The sequence below is a fragment of the Schistocerca nitens genome, chromosome 12 (assembly GCF_023898315.1).
Source record: "Schistocerca nitens isolate TAMUIC-IGC-003100 chromosome 12, iqSchNite1.1, whole genome shotgun sequence".
Classification (NCBI taxonomy): Eukaryota; Metazoa; Arthropoda; class Insecta; order Orthoptera; family Acrididae; genus Schistocerca; species Schistocerca nitens.
Genome location: NC_064625.1, coordinates 172,196,384 through 172,203,757, shown reverse-complemented (window position 1 = coordinate 172,203,757; position 7,374 = coordinate 172,196,384). Strand labels below are relative to the sequence as shown.

The window sequence follows — 7,374 nt, the reverse complement described above, 5'->3', positions numbered from 1 at the left end:
TTATATTCACAACTTGGTGAATTTTATATTACAGTGTGTATATATAAAGTCATATTTTATTTTTAAGGTCATATTCATTCAAGTTTTAGGTCATGAATGCTTGCATATTTTGCTGTTTTTTATGTCATTAGGACTTATGACCCAATACTTCAGTCCCTTTAAACACATAATCATCGTCAATTCATGTCATTAGAAACGGGGCCCTAATCATGGAGAAGTGGCCTATATGCAATACTTTTGCATCGTCTGGATGTTGTCGCATTACTGTGTGTTGTACGTTCCAATTGATGCATGTTACAGCCTTCTTCACTGTTGTGCCGATGTAAGTAAATGGGGCAACAAGCATAGTAAGTGGTAATTATATTATTACGTTAGAGCGAACCTTCGCAGACCGTAGGTCACTTACACCAAGACACTCCGAAAGGGTCCTTGAACCACCTGGAGTTCGTCGGTGGAGTTCTGGTACTCCATATTATAAAAATGCCCTTTCACAAAGGCAAGTGAAATGGCCTATTCATGTAAACACTTATTCTAAGAGAAAATAATCCTTAAAATACTGCCCAGTGAAATTGTTACTGAATGAGTATATTAATCGACTACTTTTCAGTACTAGCTACATTTATAGACTCATCGAAATACTCTGTATCTAAATGAGAATACCGTAATTGGCTGTTTTCGTCGTGTCCATCGAGATTATGTTTGGTGTTAGCTTACGACTTTCGGTGTCCAGTTTGGCACTCATGGATCGCTTGCCGTATACACTTCTAGTGCGCGTTTAGCTTACCTACACCACCAGACGGGTTTTATTTTCTGGTTGTCGCGTGTATGGCTTACAATTAATTATATGTGGGAAATTTTTTTTTTATTCTAATATTTACGATTGAAGAATTAGTGCCGCTCTCGAGTCCTGATTTCAGTTCTGCTTGAACAAGTTACTGTGTAACGTATGTAAGTTCGTGCAGCTGTGTGTAGTCATTTTTAATTTAGTTTCCTAGCATTTTAATGTCCTTTTCTTTCTCTTTTTTCATCAAGGTTGGGAAAATGTTCTTTTTTGTCATTAATATACCAGAACTTACACCTATTTAATAAAAACATTACAACCCATGAGGCACCGGAGGGATTCGAACCCTCGATCTCCTGTTTACTAGACAGGCGCTTTAACCAACTAAGCCACGGCGCCGCACATGTATCTGTATATCTTTCACAGTAGACAGTTAAAATCGATATGCTGTCCTGTTTTCATACATTAAAAATTTTCGCCCAACGTGGGGCTCGAACCCACGACCCTGAGATTAAGAGTCTCATGCTCTACCGACTGAGCTAGCCGGGCGGTTAACGCAAAGTATGTTTGTAGACCCTCTTACCACAATACGCAAGTTATTGTATTTCCATATGCAATAGGCCGTTACATGCTAAACTACATACAGTTGACCGTGTAAATTAGGGTCCTCACAAGGAACGAAAAGAAACATGATAACGATACATAAACAATTATTAAGGGTACAATATCATAAAACATCAGCATCTCATAAATGTCGCCTGAAAAATGTATGTACAAAAGATATACTGCCGCCGCATTATCACATATTTTGTCCTTAATAACTAACATCACATTCATGTACTGATTATTAAACTCTGCTACTACTCGAAACAGAAGTTACATGCTACATGAAGTACCGGTACCGTAACACTTACTGACAACACCCGTATTAGCTGCCATGATCTATTTATCTACAGAACTAGGCATATATTGTAAAAACTACATCGTGCTCCAACTAATGGAATAGTCTACTGCACCCCGTCATGTTATGCAGGCTCCGTTCATCAACATTTTTAAATCTATACGAAGGTAATGTGATTCAGGAGTTGAATCGAAGATTTCGATTGGAAAGGTGGGGGGGGGGGGGGGGGGTACTGAACTAATACAAATCTCTAGAGTGAACTAAGGTGTGTTCTTAATCTACACTACTATATAAAGACAAGTCGTTGTACAGCTTTGTTACCTGTACCAAAAATCTCCAAGAATTTTTTTATCGATTTACTTCGAAATGCTTACAGGATGCTTCAAGAATCTCTTTATTAGCAAAAATCTCGAAAAGTTCTTGACCGATTAACTCCATATTTTTACACGGCACTCCAAACGTTCAGATCATTCATATTATATAAAATATGTAAAATATATGAAGGGGAAACACTGTTGGAAAAATACTCGGAAAAATTATCGGCCGGCTTACTGCAAAATTTTACACGATTTAACAATCATATGGGCATAACCTATATATTCCATTAAATAAGAATGTTAAGGTTGTCCGTCTGAAATCGGCTGTGAGAAAGATAATCCTATGATTTGCTGTGCTGTGAAAATGGGTAGTGACGTTTTCTTTCTCCCGGTCAGTTTTAACTACAGTAGGAGCGCATTTAAACCATGAAATAATTGTTTTTGTCACTTATATATTCAGTCTCTTTTTACGTAACTTTAAATGAGAATTGTATGCACAACTATATGCTGTTTTGTATTCATACTAGCAGTCAGTTTCAATAGAAAATAGAAAAGTAGCATTTATGGCTTACTGGCTTGTGATGAGAATACTGCTAAGGAATCTCAATCGTCCGATACTTCGTAACACTCCGCATTTGTAGATTAAAGCTATGCGAAACATTGTCACTGAAGTCATTATTTACACAGATGCGGCAGCAGAAGTGGTCTCTGTCATATCCCAATACCAATGATCCCACTCAGTTTAATTGACTTCAATACCCAACCACAGTTTCGTCGCAGTAACAATAAACGAGGCTCAAGATAAGACGAGGGGGGAGGGGAGGAAATGGGTACTGAGAGGGGCTGGAAGTGGTGGAGCAAGATGAGAGGAAGAGATGGGTAAAGGGGGGGGGGAAGAGGGGAGGAGATGATGAACAGACAGGGAGACAGAATAAGATTAGGACGTATATCTAATTCCCATACATATTTAGCTATTGTGAAGTATTGCAGGGTTCGCTAGTCCGTTGTAATACCAATTACAACTGCAAGAATTTTTTTTAAGCGTGAGGCGAAAATGGATGTAGTTATGAGGGAGAAATGTATGTAGTTATGAGGGGGAGGGGGCGAGACTGCAGTCCCACATCCCCCACCTCCCGCTAGATTCGATCTATTGTGACAAGAGCAATGCAAGGATTCTTCTTCAACGCTACAGCAAATGGATTGAACAGAGTATAACGAACAACAGAACTCGTCTCTATAAATCGACAGTACTATGTGACATTTGGACAAGGTGGAACAGAACATTGATAGTAAGAAACAAGTGAATTCACATTGTGTTTAATGAAATTTTCATAAACGGATAATAATTACGGCCTTATTACGCTATTCTATTAGCTGCTGTATGGTGTAGGTTTTGCAGTCTATAATGTAGTTGTCTCGATAAATCAGTGTTTCCCAACCTGGAGCTAATTACCTCATAAGGGATAACGTGAAATTTTGCAAAGGGTAAAAACAAAAGGGTTCGATTGCGTTTCACTCACAAGACTAAATATTTTTTTAAAGATTGTTACCATTAGCATTATTTCTTAAAATTTTAAAGTTACCAGTAATTCATTTTTTCTCTTACTAGTACTAACAGGTCATACAATGCAGTGGAGGTTACAGCTAGTGAAACGAATGCATGAAACCGCGTGTGTAGGACTTTGTCCACGACGCGAACGAAATTAACGTGTAATACGCTCTTGCTTCGCAGAAGTGACACGGAACTTGATGACGAGTCGCTACTAGGACCGGGTGCAGCACCTTCGCTCACATTTGTAAATAACGTTAGTCACTACACACAACATAGTACACGGTTCAATACTATATTCACAACGGCTGGTTATTCTTGCGGCGCACGATACGAACACGTGCGTAGCTAGTGTTGGCAGCGACCGTAAACATTCCAGAGCGGCACGAAGTCGCGATTTTCACCCATCACAGAGGGAACAGGTAAAAAATGCGCGATTGTGCAAAAATGCATTGTGTTCCGATTTGCAAAGACTTTCTTATACCAACAGCAGCAATACTATTCGCTAAAAACTACAGTTGAAATATTTGGAGAAAAATAGCAGCCAGAAATTTTATATTCGTAAGTACTTGAGATAACTTACGCCGTTTTGACATCTAGATTGAAGCAATATTCATTTACAGATATCTTTCGCTCTTTACAAATTCCAGCGATTTTTCTTACGTTACATCTGGTTTTTAATATTTCATTTTCTAGGAAATCATTTCCATGTTCAAATGTCTCTTATCATTAATCCACAAGGGTACAGAACAACTCTCTCCACAAAAAGAAGAAAAATGGGAAATTAGTAATAATCCTACTGCTCGTATAAAAGGCAAAGAATCATTATATCCTGAAATTACATCGCTGCCGCTTCACATCTCTCTCTGTCTAGAGCGTGTATTATACATTTTGTTGCGCCATGGTAAATAAAAAAATAGAAAAATTAACTTCAACTCCCTCATTTTCGTACACAGTTTTAAAAGCGTTTTACTTATATTTAATTTGTGCACTGCGAGAAATTGTCTGTGTTTCTTTGGAGACTAAAACTATCGACTTGCGAACGAGAATCGCTTGAAAAAATAAGCGCGTAAAGGTTGCACTTACGCATCTATGAAAGCAAAATTGTGACATATGCGATACACATGATTAGTTAGTGCACGCAGCGGTGAACTGCCGTCAACATTCCCGGAACTGGGATTTTCCCGATTTTCGGCGACGCTGGTGGTCTTTATATTCGGGCTCGCTTGTATCCGTCAGTTATACTGGGCGGCAGATAGCTCGCCTGAACAAGCGCAACGTTACACTATGACGTATCCGTGCCCAATTTCGATCGTTGGAGAGTCAATCGATTTTCATGGTCGTGTTGTGCCTGAGCGCGGTGAGCCTCCCGTGTCCCGTCGCACGAACCTCACATCTGTTATACCTGCTACCATAACTTAAGTGCGATTGAAGTTAGTTGTGACTTTCGACATTCGGCAAACTAGAGGGAGACGTGACGCCGTTGTCCGGGGAACACCAATGGCGAGCAGGCTCTCCCTACCACGCCACAAGCGGTTCGGCTGGTAATGCGCCCCTGTTGCCACACCACGAGTAAACAGTACCACGTGGCATCACGCCGACAACGTTCGTCAGCTGTCGTTGTACAGTCATATTTTGTGGCATTGAAATATTCTGTAGGCATCAGATATCGTGAAGAAGTGTTTTGTGTTTGCGTTGGATTAACAATAGCGCAGTACATCTGAATAAGATGGCTCTGAGCGCTATGGGACTTAACTTCTGAGGCCATCAGTCCTCTAGAACTTAGATCTACTTAAACCTAACCAACCGAAAGACATCACACACATCCATGCCCGAGGCAGGATTCGAACCTGCGATCGTAGCAGTCGCGCGGTTCCGGACTGTAGCGCCTAGAAGCGCACGGCCACATCGGCCGGCCATCATCTGAATAAGAGATTTGCAATAAAAGTGTCGTCCAGGATCACTGTTCACTGGCTGCAAAACACTCCTCGGAATTGGACAATAGTAATGGAGAAACGCCATACCGCACTGTTGTGATGCATAAATCCCCAACAATGCAGTGGAGGAAAGCGAGAGTTTTTTTCTCTGGGTACAAAGAAATGTTTCACCCGACATGTATAAAGCAAAGGGAACTTCTTGTGCTATATAAGCAGAAATTTCACGTTACCAGGTCAACTGGCTAACCGCAAAGGGCATAGTTTAATGAGGCTTCCTCCCTATCATGGTCATTTAAATCCGACAGAGTATATGGGCCTAAGTGAATAGTAATGTGGCAAAAAGCAACAAGATGCTCCGCTCACTGAGATTGAAATGCTGACAAAAGAAGCCACTGCAAATCTTACATAGCAGGGCTGGTCTAGATTTTTCACCCATAGCAAGAAGGTAGTTCAGCAGACATTGAGTAATATGTAACTTCTCTTGTTGCCATGTTAGAATCTGCTCCCGGCCGTTGAGGCCGAGCGGTTCTAGGCGCTTCAGTCCGGAACCGCGCGACTGCTACGGTCGCAGGTTCGAATCCTGCCTTGGGCATGGATGTGAGTGATAGCCTTAGGTTAGTTAGGTTTAAGTAGTTCTAAGTTCTAGGGGACTGATGACCTCATATGTTAAGTCCCATAGTGCTCAGAGCCATTAGAACTATTTAGAATCTGCTTTTTTTTGGTCAAAACACAGCAGAGTTTAGACATTCATCTCAATAACATTCTAATGCAGTTGAAATTGCGACAGAATACAGAAACAGTGTATTTTTGAACTACTAACTGGGTGCAAGTCAGGTTAATAGTTTATGAAACAGCCCATTTTGAGTATAAAAATAAGCATGTAAGTTCTTCACTTACACGCTAAATCTACAGCGATTTTCGTTTCACGAGTTGTCGATGGCCCTCAATAATAACACTATTTCACTGAAAAAAATCTGCAGTCGCTTGAATATAACGATAGATAGAGAAGTTTCGCATATTAATCATACGGCAAAACACTCTCGTACCACGTTTCAGGAATTACTGCAACCATTCGCCGTTTTTTCTTCAATTTTTATTTATTCATGACCGGTTTCGAATCGCCTGGCGACTCATCATGAGATGATACAATTTAGTTTGGAGTATTGTGGGGGTCGTGCATCCGTGGCAAATACAGAGACGAGGAAGTGAGCACTGTATGTCGGAAGAATATTACGATTGTAAGATTAATTTGGTGGTATTACTCACTGTTTTTATTCTTGTGGCAGGCACTGCTCTGGAAAACATAATGTGTGCTTACCAGTATCGTTAAATATCAAGTGAAACAGGCACTTTTCCTCCGACGGCGACTCCCACATACTTCACAAAATATAAACAAACCAAAGAGTGTGACTGTTATTGTCTCCAAAGAGTTTTGTGGAGGCAGAGATTTTCATTGCTCATTTTTCGTTTTGTGTGGCATTCGTAATAAAATATATATTTGTTACATTACTTTCTTTATAAAAAATATTATTATGTTTTTACATTGCAAAATTTTCTTTTGCTATTTACAAAATCTACAACAAAGTGTTTAGGACAATATTTCTGGTAGTGAAGTTACGTTTGGCATGTTTCTCATTGGTCAACAAACAGGATAGTATACATGTGGGGAGGGGGGGGGGGGGGGGAGAAGGAAGGAAGGAAGGAAGGAGAGATGGGAGGGAGAAGGTTGGTTGGTTGTTTTGGGGAAGGAGACCAGACAGCGAGGTCATCGGTCTCATCGGATTAGGGAAGGACAGGAAAGGAATTCGGCCGTGCCCTTTGAAAGGAATCATCCCGGCATTTGCCTGGAGCGATTTAGGGAAATCACGGAAAACCTAAATCAGGATGGC

General features: G+C 40.5%; 2 non-coding genes across 2 annotated transcripts; both read right to left on the bottom strand.

The window, feature by feature from the left end:
- Positions 1-1,106: 1,106 nt before the first annotated feature.
- Trnat-agu (transfer RNA threonine (anticodon AGU)) lies at positions 1,107-1,180 on the bottom strand. The gene has a single exon. It is a non-coding gene; the product is annotated as a tRNA-Thr (tRNA).
- A 77-nt stretch (positions 1,181-1,257) lies between these two features.
- Trnak-cuu (transfer RNA lysine (anticodon CUU)) lies at positions 1,258-1,330 on the bottom strand. The gene has a single exon. It is a non-coding gene; the product is annotated as a tRNA-Lys (tRNA).
- Between the last annotated feature and the right edge of the window lie 6,044 nt (positions 1,331-7,374).